Here is a 12,686-nt window from a genome sequence, read left to right as displayed (position 1 = left end):
GATGAAAAATGCATTAAATCTACATATATCAATTCAGAGAGAATTGACATAACTATATTGATTAATCAAGAAACATATGTTCTTAATTGTTATGGATAGGGCTACTGAAATGATCTATTTTAGATTAGGTGAGTTGTGACAGTTTGTGCTTTTCAAGAAATTGGTCCATTTCATCTAAGTTGTCAAGTTTATACCTGTAGAATTATTTTTTGTATTTTCTTACTATCCATTTGATATTGGCAGAGTCTCTAATGATATCCCCTTTTTCATTCCGGCATTAGTAATTTTTGTAATCTCTCTTTGTCAGTCTTACTAGATGTCTATCAGTCTTACTGATCATTGACAAATCAGACAAAAACAAGCAATGGGAAAAGGATTTCCTGTTTAATAAATGGTGTTGGGAGAACTGGCCAGCCATTTACAGGAATCAGAAACGACCCCTTCCTGACACCTTACGCTACAATTAACTCCACAAGGATTAAAGACTTAAACATAAGACCTAACACCATAAAAACCCTCGAAGAAAATCTAGGCAAAACCATTCAGGACATAGGCATAGGCAAGGACTTCATGACCAAAACACCAAAAGCATCGGCAACAGAAGCCAAAATTGACAAATGGGATCTAACTGAACTCCACAGTTTCTGCATGGCAAAAGAAACAATCATTAGAGTGAACTGGAAACCAAAAGAATGGGAAAAAAACTTGCAATCTACCCATCTGACAAAGGGCTAATATCCAGAATCTACAAAGAAAACAGATTTACAAGAAAAAGAAAAAAAAAACCATTCAAAAGAGGGCAAAGGATATGAACAGACACTTTTCAAAAGAAGAAATATATGAGGCCAACATACATATGAAAAAATGCTCATCATCACTGGTCATTAGAGAAATGCAAATTAAAACCACATTGAGATACCATCTCACACCCGTTAGAATGTCGATCATTAAAAAATCTGGAGACAACAGATGCTGGAGAGGATGTGGAGAAACAGGAACACCTTTACATTGCTGATGGGAGTATATATTAGTTCAACCATTGTGGAAGATAGTGTGGTGATTCCTCAAGGACCTAGAAATAGAAATTCCATTTGGCCCAGCAATCCCATTACTCGGTATGTATCCAAAGGAGTATAAATTGTTCTATTATAAAGACACATGCACACGTATATTCATTGCGGCACTGTTTACAATAGCAAAGACCTGGAACCAACCCAAATGCCCATCAATGATAGACTGGACAAGGAAAATGTGGCACGTATACACCATGGAATACCTGCAGCCATAAAAGACGATGAGTTTGTGTCCTTTGTAGGAACATGGATGAATCTGGAAACCATCATTCTCAGCAAACTGACACAGGAACAGAAAATCAAACACTGCATGTTCTCACTCATAGGCAAGTGTTAAACAGTGAGAACACATGGACACGGAGGGGAGCATCACACACTGGGGTCTGTTGTGGGGGGCTAGGAGAGGGGCAGCGGGGGAATGGGGAGGTTGGGGAGGGATAACATGGGGAGAAATGCCAGATATAGGTGACGGGGGGATGGAGGCAGCAAACCACATTGCCATGTATGTACCTACGCAACAATCCTGCATGATCTGCACATGTACCCCAGAACCTAAAGTATAATAAAAAAAAAATGTGTGTGTGTGTGTGTGTGTGTGTGTGTGTGTGTGTGTGTATACATAAATAGGTGGAGTGCTGAATTTTGCTTCTCATGACTGATTTACACTAAGGAAAAAATACAGTAGAATTCACCAGCCCACACATCCAAAACCCAGTCACCAAACACAGACCTCTCCCCTATTTTTCTATAGAAAATAGGGGAGCCAAGCTTCATTTAAGGACAATCCACCAGGAAAACAATTTCAGATGCAAATGAATGAGCTCTCAAGATTCCTAGAACTGGGGATTATTATGCCACAGTCTAGCATATGTTTGTTGTTTATGGTAAAGAGAAGGAAGAGATGAATTAAAATTTTAAAATAATCCAGAAATATCATTCTACTCAGTTCCAAGTTTGTCTTTCTCCCAACCTTTTACTGGAGCTACTTACTGGGAAATTGAATAGTCTAAGTTTGATGTTTTCTTCTGTATTATCTTTATTTGCTCTCTGAGAGATAAAACTAGTCACTGGCAGCACAAAGGATAAAAAGAACAAGATAGAGAGGGGGATGCTCCCAGGTTTGAGAGGGTGTAGGATGAAGTCACTTCTGAAGCTTCTAGAGTGGTGTTCTGTCATCATTTCCCCAAATTATCAGAAGTTTCTTACACAAAATGGGATACTCAGTGGATTTGTTCTCTATTGGTACCATAACCAATTACCACAAACTTAGCTGTTTAAACACCCATTAATTATCTCACCATTCTGTGGGTCAGAAGTTCAGGTGTGGCGTGACTCAGCTGGGTCCTCTGCTGAAAACAAGGTGTCAGTTGGAGACTTCGCAGAAGATTCTACTTCGAAGTTTATTCAAGTTTCTGGCAAAATTCAGTTTCTTGTGATTCTACAATCACCAAGGTTACCTTTTCTTTAACAGCGGCCCCCTTCATCTTCAAGCCAACAATGACATGTCAAATCCTGCTTGTGATCTGAATCTTTGACTTCATCTTCAGCCCGAGAAAGATCTCTGCTTTTAAGGGCTTACGTGATTATCCCTTAAAAGGGCCCGTCAAGTAAGCCAAGATAATCTGTATTTTAAAGTCATGTGACTAGTAACATGAGTTACATCTGCAATTTTCTTCTGTTAGGTAACGCAACATATTTATTCGAGTAACACTAGAGGGTAGAGGTCATTGAGGCTACCACACACTTGGTAAAGCAGAATTTGGTATGATGACTTTTCTCATGGAAGACAGAAGCTGGAAGAAAAAGCCTGGGGCTCTACTATAAGTCACCAACTGGTGTTTTTGCAATATCAGTACTGACTAGATTTCCTTCCTTACATCTGAAAAAAAGTTGTCTAGAGTGCATATGGATTAAGGAGAGAGAAAAATTCCTCGGCTAAGAGACTTTATGTACTGGTGGGGGTGGGAAGCAGCCAAGCAAGCTAATAGATAAGTGATATGCATAACAAGAAAACACAGGGTTAGAGAATCAGTGAGGGGGAACACACAACCCTATTCTCAGAGTCAAACTACACAATCAAGAAGAGATGTCAGCTCATCCAAGAACTAAAGGATGAGTAAAAGTTAATCAGCTCTCCTGACATCTGTCATCAGATCACATGATTATTTTATTTGTCTCCCAGTATTCATTAAAGTTGAGAATTCAAAGAAGTAGAAAATCAAACACTGGTCATTGAATTCACGTTTTCAAATTTTTCCAAGCACCCTGAATTACCAAGGCTGTTCTTTTTGTTCTTCTTGGTCATTTACCTGATATCTCTCCTGGGAAATGCAATCAGCGTCAGTCCTAGCCCTCTATCCTCCAATGGGTTATTTTCTTAGTAACTACCATCATGCCGGTCATGATGGTGAAATGAACTTCTTCCAGGAGAGGAAGACCATCTCTTACGAGGGCTGGCTTTCCCAGATCTTCCTTGTGGCATGAAACAGCACTGAGGGGGTTTTGCTGGCTGCCACGGCTTATGACCACTGGGTAGCCATTTGCCACACTCTTCAATATAAGCTCCTAATGAGTGGGAAGGTTTGTGTTTGGTGACTGGGTTTTGGATGTGTGGGCTGGTGAATTCTGGGACACACACGGCACTGACAGCCACACTCATTCTGTCTGAACCCAACGCCATCAGCCACTTTCTCTGTGCCATCCCATTGCTCCTGAAGCTCTCCTGCTCATACACCTCTGTCAAGGAGTCCGTGCTCCACGTGGCCCGGGCCACCACTGGCCTGAGTGCTGCCTGTTGACTGCACTGTCCTACAGATCATCTCTACCACCATTAGGATTCCCTCTGCTCAGGGCAGGAGCAAGGCCTGCTCTACCTGTGCCTTCCACCTCGGATTGTCTTCTTTAGAACAGACCACTTCAACTATGACAGGCCCGATGAAGGGTGCTCCCTGGACACAGACTTCCCCGTCTCTGTGCTCTTTTGTGCTGTGACCCAATGTTGAACCCCATCATCTACAGCCTGGGAAACAAGGAGCTCAAGCAGTGAGGAAACTGACAGGCAAACACGAGTTCTCTAGTGAGGTCAGCGACTAGATTATGTTTCCCATTCTGGAAAATGTCTTTTTTTTTTTTTTTTTTTTTTTTTTGAGAAGAAGTTTTGCTCTTGTTACCCAGGCTGGCGTGCAATGGCGCGATCTCGGCTCACTGCAACCTCCGCCTCCTGGGTTCAGGCCATTCTCCTGCCTCAGCCTCCCGAGTAGCTGGGATTACAGGTGCATGCCACCATGCCCAGCTAATTTTTGTATTTTTAGTAGAGACGGGGTTTCACCATGTTGACCAGGATGGTCTCGATCTCTTGACCTCGTGATCCACCCACCCTGGCCTCCCAAAGTGCTGGGATTATAGGCATGAGCCACTGTGCCCGGCCGAAAATTTCTTAATTAGAAAAAAACATGAACATTCCAGCTGCTATTATAAGAAGTCACTCTCCATATAGCATCTCTTAACAATTCTGGTGCCCCATACCACCGGGACAAACAACTGAATCAGTGCTGAGAATCTGACACATGCTGATCTCACTTGCGTTGTGTTCTCACCAATGAACTGATATGTTAGAACATTTTCATCATCCCCAAAGGAAGCCCTATACCCTTTAGCAGCCACTTACCTTTTCCCTAAAAACCTCCAACTTTAGGCAACTATGTTTCTTATATATATAAAGTGCTGTTCTTTCAAGATCTGGATTCAGAACTGTCTTATACCAAAATCAGAGCCACACTTTCTTATTTCACATTTGTTTCTAAAAGTTTTTCATTATGTGGTCTGCTTTTCATTATTCATCTTCTACGTTGCAGCATGATTCACAGCATTTATTCCGTGCTGACTTCTACATTTGTAAGGCTCTTCTTTGAAAGTGAGAAACGGCAAGTAGGATCCCACTGTTCTCAATACGTTTATACTTACTGGCTCAGTACTAGTGTCTGTATTTTCATTTCTAGTTTGATTTGCCCAAAGCTCATATCAGACGCACTGTCCCCCAGTGATCTCCACCTGGTGGGTCTCAGACTTGTCACTTCGTATCTGCTCACTTAGGCATGCTGGACAAAACCCAGACCCTGGTCACATGGATTCACTCGTACTGGATATGTTCAGCTAGCTGAAGCTCAATTCTGACAAATAAGAAGTAGAAGGCACATTAGGTTAGTTTTTTATGTAAATAATTTAAAAGTTTTGCAAAGGCTAAACTGTCAATGTTTACCTTTGCCAATCGTTTTATTACTTTAGGGTTATAGCCAAGTTAAGTCTACCTCACCACCTAAATGTCCTTAAGAATCTCAAATTCTGTATATTTCAGTAAGATTTCATGATTTTCCTCCAGATTTATTCAAATTCTATATAAAAATTCTTATTAATAATATCATCAACTTTCTAGTTTTCTTTTTTTAAAAACATATATATAAGGCCAGGCTCGGTGGCTCATACCTGTAATCCCAGCACTTTGGGAGGCCAAGGCGGGTGGATCACGAGGTCAAGAGATTGAGACCATCCTGGTCAACATGGTGAAACCCCATCTCTACTAAAAATACAAAAAATTAGCTGGGCATGGTGGCGCGTGCCTGTAATCCCAGCTACTCAGGAGACTGAGGCAGGAGAATTGCCTGAACCCAGGAGGCGGAGGTTGTGGTGAGCCGAGATCGCGCCATTGCACTCCAGCCTGGGTAACAAGAGCGAAACTCCGTCTCAAAAAAAAAAAAAAAAAACATATATATATATTTTATTGCATTTTAGGTTCTGGGGTACATGTAAAGAACATGCAGGATTGTTACATAGGTACATACATGGCAGTGTGGTTTGCTGCCTCCATCCCCATCACCTATATCTGGCATTACTCCCCATGTTACCCCTCTTCAACTCCCTACCCGCCACTGTCCCTCCCCTAGTACCCCCTCACAGACCCCAGTGTGTGATGCTCCCCTCCCTGTGTCCATGTGTTCTCATTGTGTTGAAACACTCGCCTATGAGTGAGAACATGCGGTGTTTGATTTTCTGCTCTTGTGTCAGTTTGCTGAGAATGATGGTTTCCAGGTTCATCCATGTCCCTTCAAAGGACATGAACTCATCGTTTTTGTTGGCTGCATAGTATTCCATGGTGTATATGTGCCACATTTTCCTTGTTCAGCCTATCATCAATGGGCATTTGGATTGGTTCCAAGTCTTTGCTATTGTGAACAGTGTTGCAATGAACATACATGTGCATATGTCTTTATAATAGAATGATTTATAATCCTTTGGATACATACTCAGTAGTGGGATTGCTGGGTCAAATGGAATTTCTATTTCTAGGTCCTTGAGGAATCGCCACACTGTCTTCCACAATGGTTGAATTAATTTACACTCCCGCCAACAGCGTAAAAGTGTTCCTCTTTCTCCACATCTTCTCCAGCATCTGCTGTCTCCAGATTTTTAAATGATCGACATTAACTGGTGTGAGATGGTATTTCAATGTAGTTTTGATTTGCGTTTCTCTAATGACCAGTGATGATGAGCATTTTTTCCTATGTTTGTTGGCCTCATGTATGTCTCCTTTAGAAAAGTGTCTGTTCATATCGTTTGCCCACTTTTGAATGGGTTTGTTTGTTTTTTTCTTGTAAATCTGTTTTAGTTATTTGTAGATTCTGGATATAAATCCATAGTCAGATGGGTAGATCGCAAAAATTTTTTCCTATTCTGTTGGTTGCTGGTTCACTCTGATTTTTTTTTTTTTTTTTGCCGTGCAGAAGCTCTGGAGTTCAATTAGATCCCATTTGTCTATTTTGGCTTCTGTTGCCAATGCTTTCGGTGTTTTGGTCATGAAGTCCTTGCCTATGCCTGTGTCCTGAATGGTTTTGCCTAGGTTTTCTTCTAGAGTGTTGGTGGTGTTAGGTCTTATGTTTAAGTCTTTAATCCATCTGGAGTTAATTTTAGTGTAAGGTGTCAGGAAGGGGTCCAGTTTCTGCTTTCTGCACGTGGCTAGCCAGTTTTCCCAGCACCATTTATTAAACAGGGCATCCTTTCCCCATTGCTTGCTTTTGTCAGGTTTGTCAAAGATCGGATGGTTGTAGATGTGTCGCGTTACTTCCAAGGCCTCTGTTCTGCTCCATTTGTCTATATCTGTGTTTTGGTACCAGTACACATGCTGGTTTTTTTTTTTTTTTTTTTTGAGACGGAGTTTCGCTCTTGTTACCCAGGCTGGAGTGCAATGGCGCGATCTCGGCTCACCGCAACCTCCGCCTCCTGGGTTCAGGCAATTCTCCTGCCTCAGCCTCCTGAGTAGCTGGGATTACAGGCACGCACTACCATGCCCAGCTAATTTTTTGTATTTTTTAGTAGAGACGGGGTTTCACCATGTTGACCAGGATGGTCTCGATCTCTTGACCAGGATGGTCTCGATCTCTTGACCTCGTGATCCACCCGCCTCGGCCTCCCAAAGGCTGTTTTGATTACTTTTTTTTTTTTTTTTTTTTGTAGCAGGTTTTTAAGATTTACTTTGCACTCCGTGGCCCTCCAGACAGTGATTTGAATGATTAAGTGAAACTCTTCTTAGGTTCAGTGTCCTAGTCCACGCTAAAATCATCCTGTTGGTCTCTTCTGTGCTTCAGCGATGAGCATCAGCGCCTGGCATGTCCCCGCTGCCCGCCGCCTGCCTGGCCGGCTTGTGGACAGCGAAGGCAGTGGGCGTTTCCAGAGCGGTGAGATGGGCGCGGCGGGTCATCAGGCGATACAGGTCTCTGAACGGCACGTCCACGCAGGGCCCGGGGCCCTCGTGCCTCACTTCCGCAATCACTGAGCAGTTGAGATGAGTGGAGCGGACCTTCTTGCTGCTCACCGCCTGGAGGAAGGTCCTTGTTGATTCCACGTTTTTCTCCAAAGGACACAATTGGACTCGAACCTACTTGACAGGGCGCGGACCAAGCCGACCCAGGACAGCCGCCAAGGTGACCTCCGCCCCGGCAACTGTATTTCTTTTCTTTTTTTTTTTTGAGACGGAGTTTCGCTCTTGTTACCCAGGCTGGAGTGCAATGGCGTGATCTCGGCTCACCACAACCTCCGCCTCCTGGGTTCAGGCAATTCTCCTGCCTCAGCCTCCTGAGTAGCTGGGATTACAGGCACGTGCCACCACGCCCAGCTAATGTTTTGTATTTTTAGTAGAGACGGGGTTTCACCATGTTCACCAGGATGGTCTCGATCTCTTGACCTCGTGATCCACCCATCTCAGCCTCCCAAAGTGCTGGGATTACAGGCTTGAGCCATCGCGCCCGGCCCCAACTGTATTTCTTAAGAAGAGTCAAGCAGAGCAGTGAGAGTGGAGAAGGAACAAAGAAATCTATCACTGGTTGTGATCAGTTAGTTGTAAACACCACTATACTCGGACCAGCCGTTAGGCTACTGTTAATCTACTCTATGTCTCATGGATTTGCCTATTATAGCATTTAACATAAATGGAAATATACAATGTGTTATCTTTTTAAGAGTGGCTTCTTTCACATAGCATCATGTTTTCCAGTTTCACGCATACAACAGCATGGTGTCAGTACTTCATTCCTTTTTATGCCAAATAGGATTCCATTGCATGAATATACCAAATTTTATTTGTCCGTTTATCAGTTAATGGACAAATAAAAATATGTGAAATATTTTATCAGATGCTTTTCTTTTTTTTTTTTTTTTTGAGATGGAGTTTCCCTCTGTCACCCAGGCTGGAGTGCAATGGCACGATCTCGGCTCACTGCCCCCTCTGCCTCCCCTATTCAAGCAATTCTCCTTCCTCAGCCTCCCAAGTAGCTGGGATTACAGGCATACGCCACCACACTGGGCTAATTTTATATTTTTAGTAGAGATGGTATTTCTCCATGTTGGTCAGGCTGGTCTCAAACTCCAGATCTCAGGTGATCCACCTGCCTCGGCCTCCCAAAGTGCTGGGATTATAGGCATGAGCCACCGCACCTGGCCTCATATGCTTTTAAGGGGTAGATATATCCTGACACTGGGTACTGTTCTTCTCAATTGTGAGAAATAAACTACTGGCATATAAACTTAGCATACATTTATTTACGGTAAATAAATAAACCACTTACCACGAAGTCTCACTGAAAGGCTTGGATTTCTGGCTTTGGGGGTGGGGCTTGTGCTCCCCACAGTACTATAGAGCGAATGCTCTTTGGTACAATACAACTGGCTATTGAGCTCCATGCATCACCAGGGGGACCTCCATGCCAGGAGCAGCCTACGGCACAGTCGTTGCCTAACGCAAAATCACTCCACAACTCATTCTTTTAGGGCCATGTATAGACACCTGTGGACCGTCCTTTTGGGAGTTAGTGTTTCCAGTTTTTGGATTTTATGAATAATGTTCCCAAGAACCCTTGTGTACAAGTTATTAGTGGACTTATATTTTCATTTCTTTAGGGTATGTCCCTGGAAGTGGAATTGCTGGATCATATGGCCGCTTCCAGTTTCTTCACATCCTCGTCGACATTTGGTATCTGTCTTTTTCGTGATAGCCATCCTAGTGAGGGAAGTGGCATCTCATTGTTTTGATTTGTATTTCCTGGATCGCTGATGATTCTAAGGCCTTTACTAGGCACCATCTTTGGGCTTCTTCAGATCTGGAAAATCCCATGTTGTTAGGGGATTTCTGAGCTTTAGACACATAACTCTTAACAGTGTGTAATGTTTTTATCTTAATTTTGGTGCAGTTAAAATACTGCAAGATTTTCAGACTTATGCCTTCTCCCCTTCTGGGCCCTACATAGACGTTCGATGGCTCTGCCTTTTTGCCCTTCAGAACTCCACAGCAAGCAGCACCATCACCAGGTCGTGAGCAATGGCAGGACCAAAAGTCAGGGGCCACGAAGGTCTAAGGGGTGCCAGTGGGAAAGAAAGGAAGCACTGTATGCAGGGGGCAGCCCTAACTAGGAGCCCCTTAAAGCTAAGACATCAAGCATGCCGTGGTACTGTAGCTCCAGATACCTGTCCCTCTGGTGGGGCAGGTAGCATGAAGAGGCTAGGTCCAAGCAAAGCCCACGGCCATGGCCACCAGAACAAACAGAGAAGACTCCCTCGTGTGTTGTTAAATCCAACGAAATAAGCCCACATCCATGCACACCCTTTCACTCACCAACGAGGAGAAGGAAAAAGGCTGTCTTTCAGGCTTTAGCCACCACAACTCCTGACAACAAATCCAGTACCAAACTCCATTCACAAATGTCCCAAAAGAGAGAGAAAGCTCATCCCTTCATTGCATGCTGGGAAAAGATGATTGTCATGACCTTAATGTACCCAAGAAAGAACCCATTGCTCTTCATGTCTACATTTTCTGATCAAGCTGTTGCCCTTGAGTTGTGTTTGTACTTGGAGAAATCCCGGAACATCTGCTTGGAGAGAGATTAGATGGATACTCCCCAAGGACAGCCCGCAGGCGTTTATACGTGGCCATCCTGGAAGAAAGAATCAGGGAGTGATCAAAGAGGATGTTTGGTTCCTGCGTTAGGCAATGATTATGCTGTAGGCAGCTCCTGGCATGGCAGGTCCCCCTCACGGTGCATGGAGCTCAATAGCCAGTGGTCCCAGAGTATTCTTTCCATAGTAGTGTGAGAAGCACAAGTCCCACCCCCAAAGCCAGAAATCCAAGCTTTTCACCGAGACTCGGCTGTAAGTAGTTTATTTATTTATCATCAAACTTGAAAAAAACTGCCCAGTGTCAGGATATACCTACCCCTTAATAACATATATTGTGCATATTTTTATTACCATTTTGATAGCATTTATGCAATAACGTATTTTAAACATCTTCTCTGTGTGTATACATTTCTACAGTACCATGTATAGAATCAGAATATAACTTACTTTAGAAATTATCTGCTCCAGAATCTAAGGAATGTCTGAGTGATTTAAGTGAGATAATATAAGTGAAAATTTTTTCATGGTGTAATAGAAAATGCAAAGTCTCAGTACCCTATTTTGATAAGCAGGATAGAAAGGAATAATTCTCTGGGACAAAGCATAGGGATAGATTTCCACTATGATATATTACAGTATAACAATAGGTACAGACAAAATAATTGTTTAATGAAATATGATTAAATTTATACAAAACATATATTTGGAAACGTATTTATTCATTAACTAGGGGTTCTCATCTTTATGTGGCAACACATTGATATTTGGGGTGATGTGTTGCAAGCAATTTATTGACTATAATAAAGCCTGGGAACTTATGAATGATTCATTTTACCTATGATCCTTTTTATTAGAAACACATATTTAAAGTTATTTGTAAATAATTGCATTCCCAATCTTTTGGCTTCGAGACGATTGATTGATTGGGAAAGAAAGAAGCAGAGTTGCTGCTTGCTGGTGGGGAACTGAGCAGAATGTGCCACGTGGTCTCCATTGGAACCGTTGCTCTGACAGGGCCATGGGGCCACATTTATGCCCCAGCAGGCTGTTCTTTTCCTCAGGTCTCTAAGATGTTTGCGCCAGGATGGTTGAACAGAAATGTCCTCCAGATGTCAGCTGAGATGTCTCTGTGGGTCTGACCGAAGTGCTGGATTTTATATCTTTCTTGTTCCACTGACTTCCACCTGAGTTGTTTGTGAACAGTCTTTGAGCCCCAAGCTTTGGGCCCCCGTTCAGCTTCAGTAGACAGGGAGTTTGGATGCCAGTGGGAGTATCAGGCTCTGTGATGCCAGGGTTAAGGACCTGAGGCACCTTCTCATGCATAGGGTATTGGGGGCCAGTCCTTCTCCACTCTGATATACATATTCATGAGAGGGGGCTCCGAATTTGACAGTGGCTTTATGCTGTATCTGGCATAGGCTTGGGAAGAGTGCAGTTTTCTGTGAGACCCCTGTAGAGTTACCCTCTTCTCAAAATTAACACAGGTTAAGAAATGCCAATCTATGTCATGTTTCAGGCAGAGAGAGATGTTGAGAAATGTGCCCAATAAATACTATATGCTGTCATCATGGGGCTGATAGGGCAAATATAATTGGTGGGAAAATAAATAGTCAGTAATTTCGTCCTTCTTTTAATTCCAATAAATTCATTTGATCAGCGTTAACATTAACTTTTGCTTTGACTTCTCTTGTTTTGTCATTGCTACTGATTGAACTGATTCCCAGGAGATTGAAAAGAGGAGGTATTTTTGCTATTTGTCCTTTTACCCTTTATTTTATGGAATTATGGAATACAGAGCGGAGAACTGGAAAGAGTATGGCCTTTAGAGTCAGATGGACCTGGGTTAAATTCCACACTCTAATATACTAGCCAGGTAACTTTAAGCATCAGTTTCCTTACTGGCAAATGTTAGTAAATACCTACTATATAAGGTTGTTGTGATACATACATGAGACCATGTGTGCAAAGCACCCAGTGCGGTTCCTGGTACTTTGTAAGTACTTAATAAACTGTAACCACCATTATATTTGGGGCTATCATTACTGTCAATCACAGGGCTATGTAGGGATAGAAAGAAAGCTGGGATTGCTTGTTAAACCAATTTCTGTTATTTGGTCAATCATACACATATAGCACACTGTGAACAGTGGTGCTGAGCAGAGTGTTTTCTGAAAG

General features: G+C 42.7%; 1 pseudogene; it reads right to left on the bottom strand.

Annotated features, from left to right (window-relative positions):
- Nucleotides 1–7,707: 7,707 nt before the first annotated feature.
- Nucleotides 7,708–11,834, bottom strand: LOC120360174 (large ribosomal subunit protein mL53 pseudogene; annotated as a pseudogene).
- Between the last annotated feature and the right edge of the window lie 852 nt (nucleotides 11,835–12,686).

The sequence above is a fragment of the Saimiri boliviensis genome, chromosome 19 (genome assembly GCF_048565385.1).
Source record: "Saimiri boliviensis isolate mSaiBol1 chromosome 19, mSaiBol1.pri, whole genome shotgun sequence".
Classification (NCBI taxonomy): Eukaryota; Metazoa; Chordata; class Mammalia; order Primates; family Cebidae; genus Saimiri; species Saimiri boliviensis.
Note: the sequence above shows the minus strand (reverse complement) of the source record. Positions and strands in the feature narration are given on the sequence as shown.